The following is a 12815-nucleotide window of genomic DNA, read 5'->3' as shown; positions in this document are numbered from 1 at the left end:
TGAAATAGTGCCGGTAACACAATATATGATTGTTAATAAATATATTTTACGTTCAAAGAGCTTTCGTTTTTGTTCACCATCGTTGTACAAATACTAATATAGATACACGTGCAAATATTCCGTACAAGTGTTAATATTTTTTTGAAGCACCCTATGTTACCTACACGTTGACAAAGGATAATGCTAAACAGGTTCCTCGATCGAGCGTGAAATCAGAGTATACATTATATCCAACGTTTCGAATTTCATTCGGACTCCTTTCGAGCCCCCGATATTCCGGTAAACTCGCGGAAAGCAGCGAACACTGTGAGGGAAAGATTGGATAGGACCTGTTACCGACAATCAAGGAAATCAATTTGCAGAGAACACGCAGCGTGTACGTGAACGTTCTGCAAAATTCCAATTTCCTCTGGCCAAACATCTGCCCGCTGAATATTCTTCTCGTCCGCACTCGAAACACTGGCCAACCCCCGTACGTGTTATCAGCGAACAAAGCCAAATAACATCTCTACAGCCATAGAATAAACTATATATTTTGAAAAATCCACGCTGAAAAGTTGAGAATTCTCGTCTGTTTGTTCGAGATAATGATTAACCGATACGTGAAGATTTTTATCGAAATGATCGACGATGTTTCGAATTAGTCTGTCAGCGATCAAAGTGGGGATGACTTGTTTTATTTACTTAATGTTGCGACTGTAGGTGAATTTTACTCTACAAAATTAAAATAATGAAATTTGCACTTTTGAAGCTCAAAATTATCGCGAAAGCTCAAAATGACGGCGACAGATACGAGGTTTGATTGCGGAGGCTCGAAGTCAGAAATTCTTCTTTCACGAAGCATCGATAGAATCTTGATTCGACCTTAAAATCTTCATCACTAAACAGCTCCGCTTTGCGTAGCGTCGAGAGAATCAATGGAATCCCAATTCTTCACGAGATACAAAATAAATCCAAACAACATCTCCTTTATTCAATCTATATCTCCAAAAATCCACGCTGGAAAATCGAAAACGCTACTGAATGTCTGCTCAAAATTGAAAATTCCCGCCCGTTTGTTCGAAATGACGATTAGAGGATACGCGAAGACTTTTTTTTTTATCAAAATGATCGTCGATATTTCGAAATAATTTGCCAGCGATCAGAGGGAGGATGGCTGGTTTTATTTGTCGTGGAGGCGGCACGCTGGAAGGGTGGCTCAGTGACCTGGTTGTGACCTGGTTTTCGAACCCCCGGATCGACCTTCTACCACCCACCTGCACCCAGTTCGCTGGCAGCGGACCGAATTCCTGGTTTCCGCCGCTCTCTCGTCATTTCCTCCGCTCGGTGCATCGCATCGTCGGCCTCTTTGCTCGCTACTGACGTGACACCGACCGTTATTGTTGCCACAGTTCGCGAGAATCCTCTTCCTTCTTCGTTGCTGCACGCCAAATTGCCCGTTTGAATTAACTGTGTGACTCGCGGCGCCATTCTGAACTCAGAAATTTCCCGGTGCAAATTCGAAGAGACACGTTTCCTTGTGCTTAACGAGCTACTCTGTCATATTTATGGTTAACTTTGTAACGTCGCGGCGTTTGAATCATCACAGATTTTGTTTCCAAGAGCGTCTGCTAATTTCAGATGATCAGAGGAACACTTTTCGTCTCATTTCATCTACATAGCTTTAACAATTTACGCCTGTCGACGTGCACGGGTGCATTTTGTTCAATTTTAACGATGTTTCGTGAAAGAAATTGCGTGTCCCCTGGCACGTATGTAGGTGATGTTAAACCATTCTCCGTATGTAAATTGCAGGATTGTTTAACAGTTTCAGCGACGACGTGTTTGTAGATATTGTAAGAAAATCTCACTTGTTCGTTTGTAACATTTCCGAAACAGGGGACCGGTAATAATCGGTTGGCAGTGAAAACGATATTAATTACTAAACGTTAATCGAATTTGATGGTGAAGCACATTTATTTTGTACTGTTCAATGGACGTTGAAATTGTCGAAAATGGTACGAATAATGCGATCACTTGTCGCATTTACACGAGCATTGTAGTTGGCATTATTAATTAATACTATAATTTAAGTATGTAAATGAAATGCTGTGTACTATTCTGAGTCAATAGAGAATATTCTATTCGATACATCATCGAACTCTCACGGAAACCAGTGAACAGTAGCCTAAAATCTACACATTCGAAACTGTGTACGTAACAAGCAAGCTAAGATAAAAAAATATGATAATTTATCACATTTCAAGAATTTAGTATTATCATCTTCTGTTGAAATTCTTTCAAAGTCCCAAACGATTAAAATCTCATTGGTGGATTCGAGGACAACGCGAATTTAAATTTGGTAAACCGAAATAAATCGACCCCCTTTTCTTCATAATTGCAAACACAAGAATCTGCTCTCTATCTGCCCAATTAATTGGTCATTTTAACGACTGTTTAGTGTACTCGTGGTTGATCTTGCGATCTTTCGAGTTTGGCTGAATTTGCACGTTTGTGCCGACTGATTACAATTCGAAGGACCACTCCCGTGTACTGGGAGACTAACTAATTTGCTCGTGTTTGTTTTCCGGAAGATTTCTATGTTACTTGTTGCTAGCCGAATGGATTCTGATTTCGAGGTCTCAGACAAAGTTCGAAGATACATTTGGCGGGGGTGAGACACGCGGATTGGTTATTACAATTTCGACTTCGACAAGGGAGGTGGTTGACTATACGCGATTGGCAAACTATTAAACAAAGAACGAAAGGGACGCTCCCAAGTCAACTCTCAGGTGTCGTCCGCATCCTTGAGTGACGCGCGCGGAAAGTCGCGTGTCTCGAAGCAATAAACGCAGCAGGTAATAAGTCTGGGCGGCGCTTCGTCGCTGACAAAAACATACCAAAGTGGAGACCAAAAACCCGAGAAGTTAAAATATAAGAAACAGATGTGGACGAGAGCCATGAGAAGAAAAGCATCGATGGCCTCCCAAATTGACAACTGCTGCGAAGGACCGAATAATTTCCGGACCCGTGCCTGGAAAACGCCGTAAATCTAATAGGACGACTAAATGTCTCTGCATCTTCGAGAGATCTCTTTTTATCTGGATTTTCTTGCATTACCATAATAAATTAATTTGTAATTTTGATGCACTACATAAAACAGAAGGAAACGTGACACTTCTCTACATCTCCCAACGACTTCTTTTCATCTGGATTTTCTGGTATTATCATAATAATACAATATACACACACAGTGACACACATAGTATTCCTCTTTCTACATTAAAGTGGAGGAAATGAAGTGGATTCGATAGGTGGATCGTTAGAAGTTTCTCCATGTAACGAGGGACGACGTATCGCGAGCACGGTTTCTTAGCTTTCGATTGAACACAGAGAGAGAGAGAGAGAGAGAGGCGGAATCACGGGACGATAAGTTGCCGTTAACGAGTGTTTGAAGGAATAAGTAGTGCTTCCGCGACGAAGGTCGTTAGAGGAGGGGAAAAGTGGGTGTGGGTTTTAATTAGAGATGCTTTCACGAAGGTTCCTTGATATTCACCTCGTAATTAAGACAAGTGTATAGACCTCTGGATCACTCCTTTCACCCTTGGTAATTCGTAAATGAAATTTACTCGACGTTACAGAAATACGTGTATGATATTCTCGAACCGTGAAGTCTCGCGAAAGAAACAGAAAAAAAGAAAGAAGAAAAGGAATACTCCGCTTTCCATCGTGTCGATGTAATCTACGGAAGTTTCACCGTGGAAAGCCTCGCGGAATTGAGAGAAGAGCGCGCTATAGGTGATTTGCGTACGATAATGTGGAAAGTAGAGGCGCGCTATAGTCGGAACGAAAAAAAGAAAAGAGAAAGAAAAGAGAGGAGAATGTCGATGAAAGGACCGGGGAATATCGCCGAACTTTTCTCATTCTCTTTCCGGCGTAAAGCGTGTTTAACGACCGTGAGGGCGGCTGCCCGTAAAAGGATCGTCCGGGAAAACGCAAACCCTGTACCCGGTGAAATAGTTTATTAATAAGTGTAACGCGGAATATTCTGCGCGAGATTTTCCCACCGTAACGCGATACCTAATCCTTCCTCTCTCCGCTAAATAACGCTCCTCCACGATAATATAATCGCAGAAGGAAGTTTTACCGCGTAGAACATGGCGGAACTTCGACTTCCGATCTAACGATAATCTTTAATCCAATAAAATTCTTGCGTTCCTTGCATGTAAACACTAGAAATTCGATATTTGTCGCATTTTCCGGTTTACAAGGAAAAATAAGATTCGAAGAGAAACACTTTCAACCCTTTCGCTGCGGCAGGTTTCTACACGTGACAGACAGGGTAGATAGTAGATGTTCAGTCGCGGTTGCAAAATCTTCTGTTTCGGTGTTTTAAAGTTAGAAAAAATTGTTTAATTCATCATTTGGAAAATTAAGACGAAAATACGCTGAGAAATTAAGGATTGAACTTGCGCCGACGGCACAGTGCGAGCAAACATTCAAAAGGCCTATAGGCGCGTAGAGCACAGTGCGAGCACATTTTCAAAGCGCCTAGAAGCGTTAACAGCAGTGAATGGATTTGTTGGGCGTTAAAAGCGCAATTACGCTATTTTTCCGCGAGAAACCCTATGCTGTACTGTATAATAATACGAGCTAAGCCCTGCACCACCACTGGCGTTGATACTTTTACGGCAGAGAATTATTTATCGCGGAACGTTTGCGCGATTCCGTCGGATCAAACTTTTCACGCGGCTTTTCAGCAAGCACGCTGCACAGGAACGCACCGAAAAAGAAAAAAGCGCTCATCCTGTCGCAGTTAGAGTCACCTCGTCGTGACTCCGCACTGATGTGCATATAATCTAAATAACAATGGATTCTACTCGGGTTAAATGCTCAACATGTCAAGGTAATTTCAGAAAGAGAAACAAATTTCTGAAATTTTGACTAAAAAAGAAGCACGGTAAAACCGTTCGGTGAGAAACAAGCGTTGTTTACACGAGGTACCGTTTAATCGCGTGAAAATCGAACCAGAGGAACGAAATTCGACACGATTGCCGCGTAACAAACGCGAGCAAGAGACAACATGGTGCGATCGTGATCGAAGTGATTCGTGAATAGTTGAAGGATGAATGGAAAGGTTGATTTTTAAAGGAAAGGAAAAAGAGGAAAGTAACCCCTCTCGGCAAGAAACTCGGACGACGTAATACGCTGAAAGGCATTCGAAAAATGCAGCGAACCGTTCGGTTCCTTGCTGGGAGGACGAACGCTCGTTCAGAGATTTCACGTTGTATCGACGTCGATGGAGAAAGAGAACCTGAGCGGGATGTAGGTCATTCGGAAAGAACGAGGGTTATTGGCTTTACGCTATTATTATGTATTGTTATTGGCATCGATATCGATACCGCTCTGCACACGGTATTTCCTTGTGGCTTTTCGAACGCATCGCAGTATCCCGCGTTCTCCCCATCTGTGGATTCCTATTGCACAAGTATTGAATAAAAATCTAGATTGTTTAACTCGAGGTTTATGTTAAAAAAATCGCGGGGAAGGGTGAAAAATTCGCGGATAAGAATTCAGCGATATACAGGGTGTCCCGTAAAGAGTGTAACATCGAGAAATGGGGGTTGCTGGGGTGACTCTGAACAACTTTTTCCTTTACCAAAATGTTGGTTGAAGCTTCGTTTTTGAATTATTAACGAAAAACACTGGCCAATCAGAGCGCGCGTAGAGCCCGCGCCCAGGCACGGGAGCGCAGAGACTGAACCGCGCGCGATCGTGAACAAATGTACTGGCACAGAGCGTGGGTATCGAGGGAAACGTGCGGCAAATGTTACATCGTCTTGAATTAAGAACAACCTGGAATTATTCGTGATTCATGAATAACAAATAAACTAATAAGTCGTTTAACACGTTGAATGCCGGACCAATTCTACGTAACTTGTCGTAACGATGTAACATTTGTCGCACGCTTCCCTCGATACCTTCCCTCGATACCCACGCTGTGCCAATGCATTTGTTCACGACCATACGACCGAGCGCGGACGAGAACCAACGCTCCCATGGTTGAGCGCGCGCTCTGATTGGCCAGTGTTTTTCGTTAATAATTCAAAAACGAAGCTTCAACCAACATTTTGGTAAAGGAAAAAGTTGTTCAGAGTCACCCCAGCAACCCCCCATTTCCGGGTGTTACACTCATTACGGGACACCCTGTATATATTAGTTCATTTGTAAAATCGTTCAGATAAAATTAAGAAATTTGAGAATATTTCACTTTGGCTTCGATTAGAATGTTTAAAATGGAGGATAACGTGGAACTCTGCTGTCCTTCATGAGTGGAATATTCAAATTTCTTATTTGCAAAAGACTTTAGTGGAGCTTTTAGTATAGAAAATTTGTATAATTCGGATCAATCAGTAAACAGAACAAGGAAAATGGTAAAATTCACCTGTCTCGTTAAATTCTGCACTTGCAATAATTTCAATTGAAATTTGAAACTCAGAAGTAAACTATCGCATAATAAAGAACGGCAGACATAAATTGGCAAAGTACTACGTTACCATGAACTTCCAGCGAAGAGGATCCAATTTTGACGGGCTTTTAAGGTTACGGTCAATTGTGCAAGTAGAATGGATCCGTATTCTGTCAGCCGGTCTAGAAGCCAGATGAAATAACCGCGCGTTATTAGACACTCTGCCTGCGAACGAGAAAGCCAGATATTCATATTTGTAAACGAATAGAAGGGAATTGTACGTGACCAGGCAAATGTTATAGAATTATACGTCGTCTGGCCGGCCAGAATGGGATCATATATTGCCTGAAAATAGTGGAACAGGGCTATAATATATCAGACGGCAAGTAGAGTGTATCTGCACACATTGGAAGTTAGAATAAATCTATGGTAATCTGACAAGTAAAATCTGCTCGCATATATTCAGACACCAGCGTGAACTAGATGTACTTGCAAACCATATGCGACCATTTGCAACTTCGAACAGTATATGGAAATACAGTGAAGAATATGCGAGAATATATTACACTAAAATTCGAAGTTACATTCTTCTCTTACGGTAACTTACGGTATTTAATGTTGAATTGATAGGAGATTAAATTAATATCAAATCCCGCAAGTAATGTCGTTTCTAATTTACAAGGAGAGTTTGAAAAACATTCAGATCGATATTTCTTACTTCTTGAAACGAAGTTAAAGTGTCACATTGAAATATTTAATTACAGAAAAATATCGGTTACCGTTGATTTCTTCATGCATTAATCTTCCTTTGCATGTTGAAGTGATTGGGTTTATGATATAGGTCTAAAGAGTGTCCGAATATTAATAAGACTAACTGTACGTGGCTTCGAGTTACTAGAAATCGTTGGTCGTCTGGGTTGCCACCTTTCATAAACGCTCTCTCTGGCCACAAGTAGTCTAAGTACTACGCGTTGCTGAGATGACGAGCAGGACGACTCAGGGGAAAGGATAGTAAGCCGCTCTCTGATATGTCCGTTTCGGCCAATATTAAAAATGCGTGAAATCTGACTTTATGAGTGTGTCCGCTGCAACCAATGAGACACGCATTTCTTTTGCTCGTCATCTTCTCAGCAGCGCACAGTACCTGCCACAAATCGTACGAAAGGAAAATAGCGGCGGGTTAAATACCTTCGACGTCCCTTGGAAGTACATTGTCGCTACACACGTCTGCGTGTATGCGTGTATTTTTAAATGATTCTAAAGATATAACGACGGTTATAAAGTCTGACGATTTGCTTGCAAACTTTGAACTCTGAATTGTATTCTGTATACTGTGTCGGACGCATCTCTTTCACTCTCGTTTATCCTTACATCCGCACATTCTTCCTTTCTTTAATACTCTGTTCCTATCACTCTAGGCAGAAATTCTTAAAATACATTCAGTCACGACCACCGAAATCTTTGGATGGTCGACATTATCAAGTACTCTGTCCCAAACACTCTTCTTTCGAAACCTCTATCGCTCTACCTCGAACACCCTTCGTCCATGCAACTATTGTTTCATACCAAACACTTACACGGACATTCTACCATTCCCGCACAATTATTTCGCTCTTCGAAACATTTCTTTCTTGTAGCTACGTTCTGTTTCGTTTTTTCGAATTTTCGTCCAGTTTTCTTTTATCACGGTAACTGTTCACGATAAAACTTCACATCCCAGGCGTACTTTTTCCATCTCTCACGGTGACCAGCCAAAGATCCTGAAGATAAAGCCCCCGACATTATCTCGAGCTCGGCCATTTGTCGATGGAACGAGCAAAACCCTCGGACTTTCTGACCTTCGACTTTTTCTAACCCTCCGATCGAACCTTCGTCCTCTCACGAACATTTTTCTCCGCAATTATTATTACAAACTCTGCGTTTCGCGGTACTCCTATCCAATATTGCAGTGAACATTCTATACGGGATGTTCTTTGATCGATCAGGTAAAAGTTTAATATCCGTTTCTGCGAATAACGTCGAATGGAACTGTGTGATGGCATTTCGATCGTGATTTAATTAAAAACGATATCGTCGTGTAAATTAATTTTCATTTTCGAAATGATCAGTCATGCAAATATCGTTGCATATTTCTATATTTCACTCAGGAGTGTTTAAGCTTATTAAATAATTTTTATCCTGGTAGAGAGAGGTATTTCTAGTAATCGTGAATTATCGACTTTTAATTAGGAAAATAAACGTTACGTCAGGCTAACAGTCGAGGTACAGAAAAACTAAACACAGTAGGATGATCCTAAATTGTGATACTTGGTGAAAAAATAATAAAAAAATTTTAAAGCGATTGGACAACGGGAACTCGTGCCGCATTTGAGTTAAAATTTTCGAAGGAGGATGTTAAGAAAAGGTCAATTTTGGCATACAGCCGAAACGAAACATTTTTTTACAGCATGATTCTATGCATTCGAAGGAACGAAAAATGTACTTTTGATTTTTCCAGGATATGATGGGACAGTTATGAGAAATGCGGTTCAAGGTAAGAGTATAACCATACTTATAACTTAATATTCCGTCTCGTTTTCTTCGGATGATGGTCTGTTCGTAAATGAACCACTTAGAAACTCATATTGAGTATTACTTACAAAGATTGTTGTACATTACCAAAAATAATGAAAAACAATTAATCGAAACAAGGAATTCTTTGATAACACAATGCTTCTTCTCGAAAATTATAACAAACTATCGTATATATAATAAAATAATCGTCATGGCAGGGATACAATAAAAAAGTAAGACTAACAGAATTTGCATTTCTTAACTGTGTATCCACTATGAAAGACAGAGTTCTGTCGAACTACCATTTCGACATTAAAAATAATCGCTACAAATAAATATTCCCAACGTAATCTTACCTCTTTTTGATACCGATGTAGCGGCACGCTACATACCTGCGTAATAAACATTCGGCGGGCAGACGGCTAGCAGGAAAAACACTTGAAAATATCAAGAACAAGCTAGCACTGTTTAGGATCCTCACGCCAGCGAAGCTATTTTTGAGAAGTCGTTTGTCAATCAATAATAAGGACGTTGGAAATTTACTCGTCCCTTACGTAAACTCTCTCGACAATCTCAATAGCGTTCGTAGGAATCCTAAACCGAGGGTCCCTCAAGGGCCTGCCGATGGAGGTTCGTAAACCTACATGTCGCACGTAGCGGCTGGGCCCGCGGGGCACCCCGCTGCTTTGCCGAATCTACGCAGGAAACATCACTCCCACCAAGTTGCTTCCCCACACTCGGAAAATCACGCTAAGGGCGTAAAAGAGTGGGCGGTGGAAGTTCCACAAAAAAAAAGCCTAATTGGCTTAAACGGATTTCCCGTTTAGCCAATTAGAAAAAGGGTAATTCCATCGAACGGGCCTAGAGAAGTCAGCTGGTGGCCCGGCGAAGCAACGAGGGCCAGTCTGCTGTGGGAGTCTAGTAAGGATCGTTAGCGACACTACCATTAAGTCACGCGCAGATAGTAATAATAAAATACCTTTTTAAAGTACACTCGCGTCTTGATTGAACACGTATAACCACATCCTACAGAATATGTATATGTCTCGCGGAGATAACAGTAAAAGAACTAATTTGTTGTTGTTTCATAGCTATAACACATCTTCTTACAAGAAAAATAAACTTAGGATACGATAAAACGAAATTGTTGCAGTAATTAATCTAATTAGCTATACGTAGGCTCATTCGATTGTGTACGTACATATTATTCACGCATACACATACCGTGAAACTGTAGCTGCGTAGCTCTCAGAGACACGCTTCTCGGTGCACTAGCTTCTTGTATGCAGCGGCACTTAATTCACTCGAACGAATATGCTAAGTACGTAAATTGATTGGAAATGCGCGTATAATCGAAAACGCGTTGTTCGCTGTATTCCCTACAAGACTATAATCGCGCAGTATAAGCGACGTCCGTCGTTCGTCGAGGCACTCGTTCGACAGCCTGATAAACACCGACTGAAGACGAGTCGTCCTGTCCTATTTCTGATCGCTGTACGCTCGCAACTGTTCTGGGAACAATTCTAGGCCTTAACTTCTTCGAACTCGTGATATTTCTTGCGAGCCAAACATAAGAAACGCGAGCCTGGGTCGTTGTACGTACATCGAGCCAAACAAAGCTAGCTGTCCTTTTCATAGTAAAACTATCGCTCAACTCTCTGAGAGTTATGATTCGAATAAACAGTTGATTTGCAAACACGAAGCAGTTTCGTGTTCTTGACAGAACTCTCGTGCGAGTAAAAAAAGTCAGGAAAAAAAATTAGTGGAGAAATGAAATCACATATTGGTTTCTTATTGCTTCGAATATAAGCATTGTGTCGATTAATTTTGTCGTTAATTATTTTTCATTATTTTTGGTTTTTATTAAACACCAATGTACAACAATCTTTGTAAATAACACTCAATATGAGTTTCTAAGTGGTTAATTTACGAACATCATCCTACACTACCTACACTACCGGCCAAAAGTTTGGAATCACCTCCCACTTTTCATCAATATTAAATCTGCTGCTAATTTTTTATAGATTTGAAGTTTATCTCAATTCTACTTTTATCAATTTATCTCATATCAATTGATTCGAATGATAGAAAATGCTCAAAGTCAATGACTTTATTCTGGAAATTTTTGTGTAAATTGCAATGCTCAGTGATTTCAAACTTTTGGTCGGTAGTGTATGTAAGTTATAAGTATGGTCATACTCTTACTTTGAACCGCATTTCTCATAACTTTCCCATCGGGAAAAATGACACTTACATTTTTCGTTCCGGGCGTATGCCAAAATTGGCCTTTTTTTAACAGCCTCCTTTCAATTTTTTCGGTTATTTTAGAAACATTAGTGAATAGTATTTAACGTATACGTATAATAGTAATACTTATCTATTACTTCTACAAATATATGCAAAATTATTGAGTTCTACAATAATAAGGCAAAATAAAAATCGTTGGTCGAAAAATAAGGACCACTCTACAGTAGAAGCATCACAGTTGAAAATTAAAAATTTCTTTCTAATATTGGAATACTATATCTTACGTTGCTTGTTACATTTCTCTAAAATTTACACATTTTCGTCCACACGAGCTTTCCATTCGGATCGAAGCGCGAGAGAATGGCAATAACGACCGAGGGAAAGCTGTTTCTCGATATTTTTCAGAGAAAGATAAAGTAAATGAGAGACAGTCCACTAGAAAGGTGATATAAAAGGTGGAAACGCGTCAGATCGCGAGCTCGCTTCCGACTTTGCGCCTCGATTTTTCCTTGTTTTCGTTACGCCGCGGCGAATTTAGGCCGCCACTTCTAGTCTCTCATACTTCCCTCCTGTTATTTCCTCCGTCGTTTATCCGCCACAGCCGAAAAGTATGCTTCGTTGTCGACTCCACTAGCCGACGTATCGACAGCCAGCTATCGAACCATCGGGATTGAAACGCGGAAAGTGCGGCCGCCGGATTTTTAGCAATGGCGACGGGACCAGTCACTCTATCGGAAACAGAGCTTGCACAGGCTGTTTTAAGATAGTGGTCCAAGAGCTTTTTCAACTTGATTATTTGGAGTACGAAGAAATTTTTGTTACTATTTTTGCCGTTACTTTTCACGGTCTTGAGATAATAAAAATTTTATTGGGAAAAGTGCAACGCTGACTCGATTATTTATTTATTTCCACGGGTGTAGATCAATTGAATATAGCATAGACCAATGTCAAAAGTTACAGAAAGAGAAAAATTAAATTAAACGAGGAATTAACCCCTTGACTTATAGCAACCAGTCAAACTCGTGGCACAGATTCTGGTCAAGATGTGAGAAAAATAGTTGTATCAGTAACAAAAATTGATTTTAATCCTAATTTTCGTTTTAATTTGAAAGACCGAGGATTGCTAGATGTAATGAATCTATAATACCTCAGCTTTTCTTACTTAAAATAGTATTTAAATAATAAATAGCCGACGCTTAGCTGCATAGTCAGGAAAAGAAATCATACGTCATGGGGTTAAGTGGAATCAAGTGTGGTAACAAAACGTTCAAACGTTCAACATGACGTTCAAAATTTTTAGTTGACAACATTTATTTTATTTTAATTATTCTAAACATTTGAGGCACTCCAATCACTGATGACCACCATGGCCATATCGAGGAAACAATCTAATGTTAATACCTATTGAGTGATTAATTTAATTTCATAATATATCGCTTTGGATGAATTACAAAAACAAATTGCTAAGAAATTACATTAAATAACTGTACACATTATCCGTCGAATGTAGAAGGAGAGGCACCGTTTGGTTGCCAATTGTTTATCACATAGAGTCAGCCTACCTCCA

This window comes from Habropoda laboriosa, unplaced genomic scaffold (genome assembly GCF_001263275.1).
Source record: "Habropoda laboriosa isolate 0110345459 unplaced genomic scaffold, ASM126327v1 scaffold225, whole genome shotgun sequence".
NCBI classification, from domain to species: domain Eukaryota; kingdom Metazoa; phylum Arthropoda; class Insecta; order Hymenoptera; family Apidae; genus Habropoda; species Habropoda laboriosa.
This window is presented reverse-complemented; position numbering follows the sequence as displayed.